A 13,974-nucleotide genomic window follows, 5' to 3' on the forward strand; every position below is an offset into this window, starting at 1 on the left:
AGCATGATCATCAGCAAGATGGTCAGTGCGATGATGAGCAAGATCACAAGCAAAATGACGAGCAAGATGGTGGGCGATACCATCAGCAAGATGTCAAGCGAGATCACCAGCAAGATGTGGAGCATGACGACGAGCAAGATCATCAGCAAAATTGTGAACATGACCGTTAGCTGGACGACAAGCGAGACCATCAGGAAGGTTACTGTGCTACACCAAAAGTATCTGAAATTTTATAAAAACAATTTTTGCTTTCTATTTATTTACGATTGAATTGATGTCACACGGTTAAAAATCGGAAATTTATTTAAATCCGTATTCACTTCGTCACATGGAGTTCGGAGTTTGAAAAAAAATTACTCCGCATACGGTGTGAATAGGTACTGTGTATTTTCTGCGGAGTGATTTCGGAGTGGATTTTATTCAAATCAGAATTTTCTCTGATTCGGAGTTGTAGTATTGACGTAAACTCACTTTCGGAGTAAATTTCACTCCGAAAAGGATTTAATCCACGTTAACTCCACAAATTTTCCATAGTCGCAAATATTTTGCAAAATCTCATGCAGTAATTTGATTTGTTCGAAATCGCGATTGGTTATTTGAATTCCACGTGTTTTGCTGTCAACCTCTTTAATATTTGACATTTGAGTTAGAGGCTGTAGTACGAATTCATTCACCCGAACTTGCATGCGTTCGTTAAATTTTTTTCTATTATTGCTTTCGAACTTGTTTTTGTTCTCTTTTTTACGTTTAATTGTAGGCCCCAACTTCCAGGCCTTGGTTATAATTAATATTCAAAAATTTGTTGATTTTTTTTTATTATTCATCAGAAAGTCATTTTATTTTCTATGAATTTTTTTATTATTAAAAGAAAAGAGTTTTTGAAAATTATATCATAAACCCACAAATAAATTAAACAAAATTTTTCCAATATTATAAATTTGGAATTGATTATGAACAGATTATTTCTTACTCTAGGTCTTCATTGTCATCGTTACCATTTTCTTCCTTGTTTTTGCCTTCATCAATCTCCTTCTGTTTTTCAGAATCAATAGTCTCTTCATTGTCAGAATTACTGTCATGAGTTCGTGGAAAGATAAGCGAAAGTATCGTACTCTGTCTCCCAAATATCTCGTCTAATAATTTTTGCACATTTTTATATAGCATCTGTACGTTGTCGGTTACATTCAGACATGCAATTGAAATTATAATGACGAAGTAAAATATTATCAACGTGTTTAGTCATGGTAATGACAGTCTTTCCAGTGCCTCTTGAAGAAAATATCAGTATTTTTTTCAAACCGTTCTTGCACTTTAGCCTTAAATTCTTTCCGGTGCATAGCTTCATCACCCAATTTTCCATAGAGTTCATTAGAAAGTAATGGCGCCTTGTTAGTATTTTCTAATTCCTTGCAAATTTTATCAAATTTTATAAAATTTTCAATGTCAACTGATCGACCAACAGATTCACGTCTTCGAATACGTTGAAATTTTTATACTATAAGAAATATATTGATTTTTTTTTAATAAATAAAAGAATTACCCTCTGCTATACTGGCCGATTTCCACCCTCTCAATTGCTTAAGCATTGTGGTGTTTGCCCCAGAGTTGGATAATAATGTAGCTGAAGTCCTGCGTAAACAGTGTCCAGTGTAACGGTGTCAGCGAATTCTTTTACTAAATGATAAATTATCAAAATTCTTAGCGTCCTTTTATCTTCAATTTATTTTATTTAGAAATTTGATTTAATTTATATGTGGTTAAATTAAAGACTAGAATCGAGTTAAAATTTGACTAGTAAATTCGGCCAGTGATTTGGCGTCACCCGGGGCCTGAATTTATTGACGCTAATTAAGTAAATTCCTTAATTGAGAATTAATTCGGCCGACGAAATAAATTCCGGCCTGAATTAATCTTTTAACGCGATTGTGAAATTAATTTATAACGGCCGACGAGCCTGGAATAAATTAATAAATTGATAATGAATTTAATGAAATTATTTACCGGATTATTTACGCGATGAACTTTATTTTTCTTCCGGCCGATAAGCCTTGAATAAAATAATGCAGAGTTTCAGAGAACTGATAGCGGCAAAACGAGATGCGATGAAACTTTCGAGAACACGTAATTGACCGGCTGAAGAGCCTGAAACTACCCGTTTCTTTACACGAGATCAACAGAAAGATATTAAGTAATTTATTATAATTAATTCGGCTGATTAATAAATTAATCGAGGGCCTTAATTAACTACAATTTACCTCTAATTTAATTCAGCAACACTTGATGGAAGGTAACTGCTGTCTACTGTAGTTTTGCAGCTGGTGTTGATTTCTCCAAATTTAGTTGGATCTCCGTTGTTCTATATTTTTCTCGCCTTGAATATTCGCCTCTTTGCGCCTCGTATAATGATGTTTTTTTGAGTGATATGTTTAATCTGTCAATGAACAGTACGCATTAGAATATGTATAACTTAATGAGCCTTTTTCCTGAGAGCAGTACAGCGAACGTGTCACGAGAGGCAGCACTCGTAGTAGGGACAAATATAAAATATTTTTATTTACGACAGTGTTATTTACGCTATATTATTTCATTATCTAAAAATAATATTTAAACACAAAAAAATTTTTTTAATAACCACTATGCCAACAAAACATTGTAGTTTTGCGAGGTGTACGTCGGATAATCGTAATCCAGAGGAAAATGTGTTTTTTATACCATTTGTATAACCTCATATTGACGAGGTTAGATGCAATAAATGGATACATGCGTCAAGGAGAGTGTATTTAACAGTAGAAAAAATTAATAAATATTCATATGTGTGCTCAAAACATTTTATCGGTTACTTTGAAAGATGACTGGATTTTTGCCCTTAAATAATAAATATTTTTACAGCTATTATCTTGCAAATTTTTTTATATGATCGCTGATACAATATAATCTGCCTCTTTGAATGGCTTTAGAATTACCACAAACAGGCATTAAATCATCATCTGTAACTTCGTCATCATCGCTCTCCTGTAAACTTTTGCCCTGTGTTATATACTCATGTATAATACCATAACAAAATGAACGGGGGATCTGTTTGGATGGAAAAATTTGCCAATTATCATTAGGATAAAAAGTTGTATGGATAGGCGATGGGGTAGAAGAATCTTTTGTCAATGTTGATCCAGATGTAGATGCCGATGTTGCCGTTGAAGATGCTTGTAAGCGTTGTTGTTTCTTAATTAACCGTACTCCTTTATCAGCACCTTCAAAAATAACTCCTTCTCTTCCATTATTTATACAATCATTGACCCTAATGCATTCCAATAAGAGATTACGAAATTGTTTGTGGGAAAATGTTCCCTTTCTTTTTATTTTAATTTTATATTTAAAAATCTAAATTTACCTGTAAATTAAATTAAATTAGTAATTGGAATGTAATTAACTTATTATAATGATAGGTAGGATATGACAGGTATTGTTTAATAAAATTCGTGGTTTGGGTATATCAAAATCGAAGAATATATTTTGACCCAAAAAATAGGGAAAGCGCTACGGCATAAAACCCTTTGAAGAAATACAATGAAAGATTGAGAATGTTAAGATAATGAGAATGAGGGTAACTCGTTGAACAATTGATACAAAATGAAATATAGAGATGTGTGTGTATGTGTGTGTGTTAATGTGTACTGTGATGATAGAGAGTCTACTGCGGGACAGTTAAATAGTACTTGGTACTAATGCCATGGTAAGAGTCCACTGCGGGACAGTTGAATAGTACTTGGTACTAATGCGAGCGAATGAGTGAAAGCTTTCAGTTGATAACGATTGCGTCGTTAAATATTTAGGTTCTGATATGCGTCGCGACGATGTTACCGATTGATCAGATCGGTGATATGAATTGAGATGTCAAAATTGTAATGGGATATTCCAAAGACAATATGACGACGTTAAATTATTATTATTATTATTATTATTATTTGCAACAGAGGCTATTATTTAACTGCAGTTAATTAAATTCTCATCAATTGGATTGATGGATGTGGTTAGCACGCGGCTATGGTGCGAATGAAGTTATATATGATATTTATATGACAACGGCCAAATGCGTTGATGATTATTAAAGCGCGAATAAATCAATTTTTAGTTTTATTTATATTAAGATTATCACGCATGTATAATAATTATGAATGCTTAATTATTGCAAGGTAATTAAGATGTAAACGAATAGATCGATGACCTGACGGAATTTAATGTAAGACAATAATTATTAAATATTCAATATTATTTGAATCGATTATTATTTAATATTAATACGAATATTAAGATTAAATATCGAATTCAATCTTATTGAATAATTAATAGCAACACAACTGAATATTTGATGTTTGATGGGTGAGACCCACGCGCAACAAGTCCCGGCTTGTTTTTACTACGACGTAATAAAACACCCGGTCTTTATTCAATTCCCGAAAGATTAGTGAAACTCAACGAAATAATTAGCAAAACTTATTAAACCGTATTAATTAATACTTATCTTGGCACGATGGCACGAATTCGTAATTGATAATCAATTAATTAACAATTATTGTTAATTTTAATATTGGCTTGGCAATGTAGCGAAAAGAACGTTCACAGCAAGTGTGTACAGTATGAAGACTTGTGGTCAACTGATGAAAAGACGCGGTGACGCCGGGTCGTCATTACGACGGAACGGAAAAATTAGACACCCAAGCGACAGAGATATACTGAAAGCATGAGTGCAACGAAGATACACTGAGAAACCGACGCTACGTTGAGCGCGCGCGTTCGCGGTGCGACCCGAGTTGGTGACGGGATGTATTTTAACACCGTTAGATGGCGACTGGTTTAAATGTTTTAAATTTTAAATATTATTATGCTGACAATTATTTCCAGACTTCCGTTTTCGACGGAACAGAAATTATACAGTTCTGAATAACTAATAAACTAATTACTTGGAATCATCAATTACATGTTTTCAAAATTATTTTTGAAATTAATTTAATGAATAAAAAATGAATAGCAAATTTTTTTCACAGTTATATTGGATATAAATTAGAATGACATACAACCTCTATCTGTTACTTAGTCGTATTCATTTATTATATTATTTATTTATTACTATTTATATTTCATTCATGTTTCACTCTGAAATAGATCTTAAAGGCCCTAGGGGTATAAGCATGGTGAATTTGCCCCCGAAAGGTATCGGGGTAAATAATATTAATTAGGGGTAAATAATGTTGCGGGATTAAATTTTAAATATTGGAAAATTGATAACTCACGAAGGTGCAACAAAATGTAAAAACTGCAATGTCACTTATTACGATGTAATGTGTTTCATTAATGAATATTTAGATAAATTTTTAAGGACAGAGACAGTGAAGAAAGTGTTTTAGATGTCATTACACAAATGCTATAGTAATTAAATTGTCATTAGAAATTATTTAGCATCCGTAGTGTAATGTTAAGAAAAGCAAGTTTTCTATGAGTTGTAAATCTTTTGAAATTAGGGAGTGGCCCTTTGAGTACAGTACCTCTATGATAAATAGATTTATACCTGACTTGGGTCCACCGGCTGTAACAGGGTAAAATAGATTCCGATGACTATTGATTAGTTTTGAAATTTGAATTTGTCCACGGTCGATAACAGGTCCTAATTATAACCCGATCAACTAAATTGATTCGACGTGTCACCGGGTGTCGCTAATCAGTGAGACCCGAACATATGTCCCTCTCCTTGGCTAATTAAATTAGTAGGAATGAGTTTTCAGGGGGTAAATCAAAGGTACCCGAATCAAAGAGATATAAGGGAGTGCGGAATCGAAAATCGAGAGAGTCAGTCGGACGACTGGAGGCGATGGACGCCTAAGTGAAAATGAGAGTTAGTCGGATGACTAGAAGGATCAGACGCACTTAACTATCAGGTAATTATCTAAGTTGACGTCCGCTTCACGTAGAACGAGACAATTTCTTATTTATTAATTAGCATTGTATTACCAGGCCCTCAGAGGCCATTCGATTAATGAGCCTTTTTCCTGAAGTCCGAAAAATTACTCACTAGCAGCGCTAGTAGTTCGGAAGGGACAAACACTGTCAGAGCTCCATTTAAACACATAGTAAAGTGGACTTATAAAAAACATGTTTTTGACCGAAGAAGACGTTCCTGGAGCAAAATTAAAATTTGCAACCGTAAAAGACAATAATGTTGTCACATTAAAACGTTGGCTTGCGTGTCGTAACTTGAAAGTTACCGGAAACAAAAAATTAATTAATTGACAGGTTAGTATACAAACTCTAGTAGAAAACTAGCGGTAAATTCAAACTGTAACAAGAGAAATTGAAAATAATTATAAAGGCCCTAGGGGTATAAGCATGGTGAATTTGCCCCCGAAAGGTATCGGCTTGATACTGCGGGGATTTTTAGGTACTAATAAGTTATTAAGATCCTGAGAGTTTCAGCTTTTGAAATCAATCGGTCTTCGAGAAAAAGCCAAATATGTAAAAATCAGATAAAATGGATATTCTCAGAGACTATTTTATCGATTGACTTATACTCGGGATATGTTTTGGGGGTTGATAGTAGCTCCTCGGAAAAAAATTAGGAGCTTGATCGGTCGACAACAACCTCGAAAAAAATGACTTTTTAGTTTTAATTTCGACTTTTCACGATGTTACGGTTCTGGTACAATTATGAAATAATTTTTTTTGGATTCCTCATCCAATTTCCTATAGACTTAAGTGCTTTTAAAATTTTTAAAAAAGGTATGCCATATAGAAAAAAAATAAAAACCACTTTTTAATTAATTATGTAGTTTTTTTTGCAGTAATATTAAAATTATTTTCAAATTGTCGCTTTTATTCATTGAATATGGTATGTTATCGACTCAGTCGTCTTATGTGCAAAAAGATCCGCACGACCGACGCGCCCACTGGCGTATTTGGTCGTATATACAACAGCTGACAAAAGTGTTGTTTATGATCTGAATCTGAGAGATTGTCTGTTCACATTTTATTTATTAAGCTAATAAAATGACTCAAGCTAAAATGATAAATAAAATTACAATTGTTATGAACAAAAAACCGTTAAAAAAATTAGCCGTCCAGCTTTTTGGCAAAATCTCAAAAAGTATAAGTGATAGCTCAAATACTAAAAAAGTTTCTGAAATAGCAGAAAATTTTAGTAAAAAAGTTCTTAACTCCCCGAATTATAGCCGCTCCGAAATTCTTGAGCGACGTTTAAATATTTTCATTTTGGGCTGAAATTTTCACCGTAGTCATGATTTTATGAATATTAACTATAGCTGCCACGAGAAAGAAGAAATTAAGAACAAAAAAATCCGAATTTCGATCATTTTTGATATTTTCAAAATTCGTGAGCGACCTCTTCAAAATTTTTTATCGAGCTGATTTTTGGAGAGGCTTCTTAAACCATCTTAAATCAACAAATTTTCATAAGAGACTCGAAAAAAAAATAGTCGGTTTTTTTGGGTCACCCTGCTAAATATATATATATTGAGACAAATCGCTTTTTGTCTTCGCGATTTTTACCAGCAGCCACCAGAATTCGCGGGTTGAACCCTGGCTTAGGTTGGCCTCTAACAAATTTTATTTTATGCCGGACAGAGCAGTGGGCTGGGGTTCTTGCAAAGCAAAGACCCGCACTTATTCAAACTCGGCAACGTATAAAAAAAGACTTATCAACTTACCTCACGGCTGATAATTTCTATGCTGCTTTCTTACAGCTGACTTACTTATTATTTCTAACTTAATTAATAATTACTTTATCGTATCAAATAATTCCACCAGTATATTAAAATAGGGATAGAATAAGGTGATGAATAAAATAGGGAATTTATTAGGACAATGTGCAATTTTATTGCCAATTATAATAAACTCAATTACTTACAATAACGTTTCACGCATAATACAATAGTAATGGTCCTGGCTGGAATGCAGGATACGCAGTAGTGGCCACGTGGACTAAATTCTTATCATACACTGATTTTATTATTTAATTTAGTTTTATTACCGCGAATATGTCGCCGGTAACATATAATACTTTCAATGTACTTAAATTTAATTATAATTAAATAACTAATAAACAATATAAAAAATACTATTTTGCAAGTTAATTGTCAGGAAAATATGCGTTTTATAAAATATAAAATACGTGATATCGCAAGTATAACAACTGATATTAATTGATAATAACGTCTGAACGTTAACGGATCCAGGATCGAAGTCAAGTTCAATCACCGTAGGGTCTTAGGGCTGAGTTTTTGGGCTCGCTCTCCACTTCCCCTCACGGTCATGCGTTGAGGTGACAATTAGTCATGTGACCATGGCTCTATGACTCTAGCTTTAGGTGGTCTCAGACGGCAACGAGACGGAGAAAATTGGGAACCGCAAGGCTGAAGGCGAAGAAGACAATTCACATTGTCTCAATATATATATAGGTATATTGTATACATACAATGCATTCGTACGGTGCCTCGTAGGATATCCTATACACTCACCCCTGAAAAGTGAAAGTCGTATCGAGGTCATTCGTTGAGTAGATTTTACACCTCATATTTTTTTTCCATACCAGGCTCCTTATATGAAAATCGATTCTTAAGGAGTGAACTCCAAAAATTCGAAAATTTCTTTGTCGCTGGTTCTTCTAAGATTACTCAAAAACCGCTGAAGCTACAAAATTTTAAAGTTCTAATGCACAAAGTAGACACTTGGAGCTACAGTTTCCTTTCACTTCATTTCTTGTACGACCATTTCGCTTGAAGTTACGGCCTGTTGAAAATCGCCCAAAAAATTTGAGTTTTTTTTATCCTTTAATTTTTTCTAGTAGTGAATGTCTCTTAGTCATATCTGTTTTGGGTATGGAATTACTATTTATAGGCAAATTTAATTACATGACAAATAAATAACGACAAAGTAAAAGGTAAGTAACTATCAATTTTTTTAATGCGAGTTGATAAGTCTATTATTTTTGATGTCCTATCTTCATTTTTTTCCTTAAATTTTGCAAATTTTTCCAACAGTGCAAATCTCACATAAACTGTGATTCAAACAATGACGGAATGATTTTTAAATTTTTTACTTATGTCATTTTGATGATATTTTCCGAGGTAATTCAAAAACTATATCACTACATCGACATAATAAACAAATTTAAAAATACCACAGATTGAAAAGTTGTGTACTTTTTTTTCTATCGTTTAAATCGTATAAAAACAATTTTTGACTTATTTTTTTTTAACTTCCCGCTAAGAAAATTGTAAATTTTTAAAAATTCGGGAACCCTGATTAAACAAAAGTATTTGACCGGATTAAAAAAATTTATATCCTTATGAATGCTATCGAATCCTGAAAATATGATTCAGAAGGATTTAACATGATTCAAATTTTTTAATTCTGTTAAATACTATTCAATCCTGAAGACATGATTTAACAGGATTTGAAATGATTTAAACTGTTAAATACTTTTAAATACTATTTAATCCTAAAAATATGATTTAACAGGATTTGAAATGATTTAAACGGTTAAATACTGTCAAATGCTTGTAAATCCTTAAAATATGATTAATTAGGATTTGAGATAATTGAAAATTTTAAAAACTACCAAATACTTCTAAATCCTAAAAATATGATTTATAATAATATAAGGCGACTCAAAATTTTGAATACTATTCAGTAATTTTTCATTCTAGAAATAAGATGTAAAAAGATTTAAGATAATTGGAAATTCGAAACACTCTATATAGTATATATACCCGGGAAAAAAAATTTAATATATAATTATATAAAATTTTATATAAATGCTTAAATAAAAAGAGATATGAGTTTTGGTTTGATCTAATTTTATATAGTTATATATAATTTTGTATAATTATATATAACTTTATAAAGTAATATATACAATAATTGTCATGGCTAAAAAAAAAATAATTCCACCGACTCATGGTCTTGAACCCGGGACCTGCTAGTCTGAAATCTGAGGTGTTATCCACAGTGCTGTTTTACAGACTTGACAAGAGGTGTTAATTGTATTAATTTGAATTCAAATGAACTTGAGAAAATTAAAGACATCAATAAATGATTGATTCGGTTATTAGCATTGTAGTAAATTATATTATTGTTGATAGAGTCAAGAGACCATTAGCGGTATACCCACTAATATCAAGGCGATAATGACTTCTTTTGGTAAATTAAAAAAATCAGAAGTTAAAATTTTTTAAACTTAACTTAAATTTGTTTAATTTTTATATCTCAGTTTTTTATAACTTAATTCTTTGTTGAAACTTCAAAATTTTTTTGCTGTCATCCTGTTTTTGGTCTTGTTAATGTATTTCTAAGAAATTTGAAAAAAGTTTGTATACTTTCTAACATTTCTGAATGCGGTAAATCCAAAAAATTTTTAGACTTTATGAAATTTTATAAATCATTGTAAAATCAGATATTCCAAATAATATCTTACATTATTCGATCATATATAAATTATTTGAAAAAAATTTATTAAATTAGAAAGATTTATATAAATATATATAGTGTTATCTAAGACTATATATGAATTTATATAATTATATATATTTATATATAATTATTAGGGTGGTCTTTAAAAATTAAATTTTCTCTGGCACTCCATAGAAAGCTTTTTTTTAGTGAAAAAATACGTGAGAAATTTAGTTTCTTCGTTTTAAATAAAAAGGACACCTGATGCCGAAGGACGATCAAAGTCCATTTTTCGATACAATCGCGGTTTTCTTCAAATATCTCATGAAATATGCAGATCAGGGGGAAAAACCACAGAAACAATTTTGTAGGAAATGAAATTCTTGACAAAAAAGGTCGTGTTCATTTCTTTAATAAAATGTGTATTTATGAAGATATTTTTAAATAACTTTTTTAGATCTTATGAATTGAGCGTTTTAAGGATTACAAATTTTGAAAATAACATTTTTCCAAGTATATAGAAACTGTAACAAGCATAAATAATTGATATGTTACGAGTTATGAACTTGTCTATATTTAAGAAAAAACGTTCTTATCATCATTCGTTATTCTTAAAATGCCCAATTGATAGGATATAAAAAAGTTGTTTTTAAATATCTTCATAAATACACGTTTTATAAAAAAAATAAATATGACCTTTTTTGTCAAAAATTTAATTTCCTAAAAAATTGTTACTCTGATTTTTGCCTCTAATCTGCATATTTCATGAGATATTTAAAAAAAAAACCGTGATTGTATCAAAAAATGAACTTTGATCGTCCTAAGGCACGTGTTATTTTTACTTAAAACGAAAAAACCAAATTTCTCAGGTATTTTTTCACTAGAAAGAAGCTTTTATAGGGCACCAGAGAATAAAATTTAATTTTTAACGACCACCCTAATAATTATATATTTCTATATACAATTAAACATAAAATTTTTTAAAAAATTAGATATAATCATATATAATTATACAAATTTATATAAAATTATATAGAGTTTCATATAATTATATCTAATAACATAGAATTTTTTTTCCTGTGCTCAAATACTTTTTTATTTTATAAAATTACGATTTAAAATACTTATTAGAGATGAAAACTTTTTAACTTCCCGCTGAGAAAATTAAAAATTTTCAAAAATCGAGGTTATTGTTTTTATTTCGTTTTTGGAAAATAGAGTTTTCATCAGATCTCGATGTTTTGAGGTCCTAGGAAGCTTCCCTGACTATTCCCACGATGGTGTCTGTCTGTCTGTCTGTGTGTGTGTGTGTGTTTGTTTGTAAGTTATCGTTATCGAAAGAAAGCCGAAAAGTTTTTTTTGGAATTACTCCGAAATTCCTAGCTCGATCAATTCAAACTTGAAAATTCTTTGTGCGGCTTAAAAAACTGCGGTGAATCCCGCCAATCGCGTGAAAATCAGCTCATTCCTTCAAAACTTATGGCGGCTTGAATATTCAAAAAATAGTCTTTTATTAAACTTCTATCAGACCTTCGAGCTCGAAGAGCTCAAAAACGTAATAACTGCAATTTTGAGAGCTTCAGTATGAAATTAGTGGGAAGTTGCAGGTGTGGACTTGAGGATCAATCGTTTTCCTAATTTTCCTTGAACTAAATTCAAAGTTGAATAAATTAAACTTTATAAGTCAAGTGGATAATGTGATAACTAGAGCGAAAAGTGTATTAGGTTGTATAATAAGGCTGCGAAAAGATTTCAAGCAGTTGTAAACCTTACGACAACTGTATATGATGTTAGTTAGACCCATACTGGGATATGGCACGGTGATCTGGTTACCGTATTATGCGGTACACGTTAAAAGACAGGAGGCTGTTTTAATAGCATTAAAAATTTCAAATACTGGTTAAATCCGTTTATATCCTAAAAAGGTTATGAAATAAAAAAATTATTTCAGGATTAAAAAATATTCGGTAGCATTAGAAATTTCAAATGCTAGTTGAATCCTTTTATATCCTAAAAAGATAATGAAATAAAAACATTATTTTAGGATTAAAAAGTATTCGGTAGCATTAAAAATTTTAAATACTGGTTGTATCCTTTTATATCCTAAAAGGGTTATGAAATAAAAATATTATTTCAGGATTAAAAAATATTCGGTAGCATTAGAAATTTCAAACACTGGTTCACTCCTTCTATATCCTAAAAAGATAACGAAATAAAAAAATGATTTCAGGATTAAAAAGTATTCGGTAGCATAAGAAATTTTAAATACTGGTTCAATCTTTCTATATCCTAAAAAGGTTATGAAATAAAAACATTATTTCAGGATTAAAAAGTATTTGGTGGCATTAGAAATTTCAAATACTGGTTAAATCCGTTTATATCCTAAAAAGGTTATGAAATAGAAAAATGATTTCAGGATTAAAAAGTATTCGGTAGCATAAGAAATTTTAAAAACTGGTTCAATCCTTCTATATCCTAAAAAAGTTATGAAATAAAAAAATTATTTCAGGTTTAAAAAGTATTCAATAGCATTAAAAATTTCAAATACTGGTTAAATCCGATTATATCCTAAAAAGGTTATGAAATAAAAAAATTATTTCAGGATTAAAAAGTATTCGGTAGCATTAGAAATTTTAAATGCTAGTTGAATCCTTTTATATCCTAAAAAGATAACGAAATAAAAACATTATTTCAGGATTAAAAAGTATTCGGTAGCATAAGAAATTTTAAATACTGGTGAAATCCTTCTATATCCTAAAAAGGTTATGAAATAAAAAAATTATTTCAGGATTAAAAAGCATTCGGTAGCATTAGAAATTTCAAATGCTAGTTGAATCCTTTTATATCCCAAAAAGATATTGAAATAAAAACTTTATTTCAGGATTAAAAAGTATTCGATAGCATTGAAAATTTTAAATACTGGTTGAATCCTTTCATATCCTAAAAAGATAACGAAATAAAAACATTATTTCAGGATTGAAAAGTATTCGATAGCATTAAAAATTTTAAATGCTAGTTAAATCCTTTCAAATCCTTCTACTCCTTTCGATTATTTTAGTATTAAAAAGTATTTAATATGATTAATCGTGAATTTTGAAAAAGGATTTACAGTATTTAGCAGGATTTGAAAGTATTAAATTTTTAATCCTTTTTAATCCTGTCAAATACATTTTTTTAATCAGTGAAGTTATTGGTTTCGGTCCGATTTACGAAAATCGAATTTCCATCAGATGTCGACGTTTCGAGGTCCTAGGAAGCTATCCTGACTAATTTCACGATGATGTCCGAGTGTATGTATGTGTGTACGTACGTACGTACGTATGTATGTATGTAAATATTCATAACTCTTGAACGGATGAACCGATTTTGATCGTTGACCTGTCATTCGACGCGGCTTGTTCTTAAATGATTTAATTGTGTCAAATATCATAAAGATGATTATTTGTTCGAGTCGATGAGGTTTTCAGTAAATATATTTTGGTGATATTAATGCTTAAATAGTAAAATCGTAATTTAGTT

This window comes from Microplitis mediator, chromosome 6, assembly GCF_029852145.1.
Source record: "Microplitis mediator isolate UGA2020A chromosome 6, iyMicMedi2.1, whole genome shotgun sequence".
Classification (NCBI taxonomy): domain Eukaryota; kingdom Metazoa; phylum Arthropoda; class Insecta; order Hymenoptera; family Braconidae; genus Microplitis; species Microplitis mediator.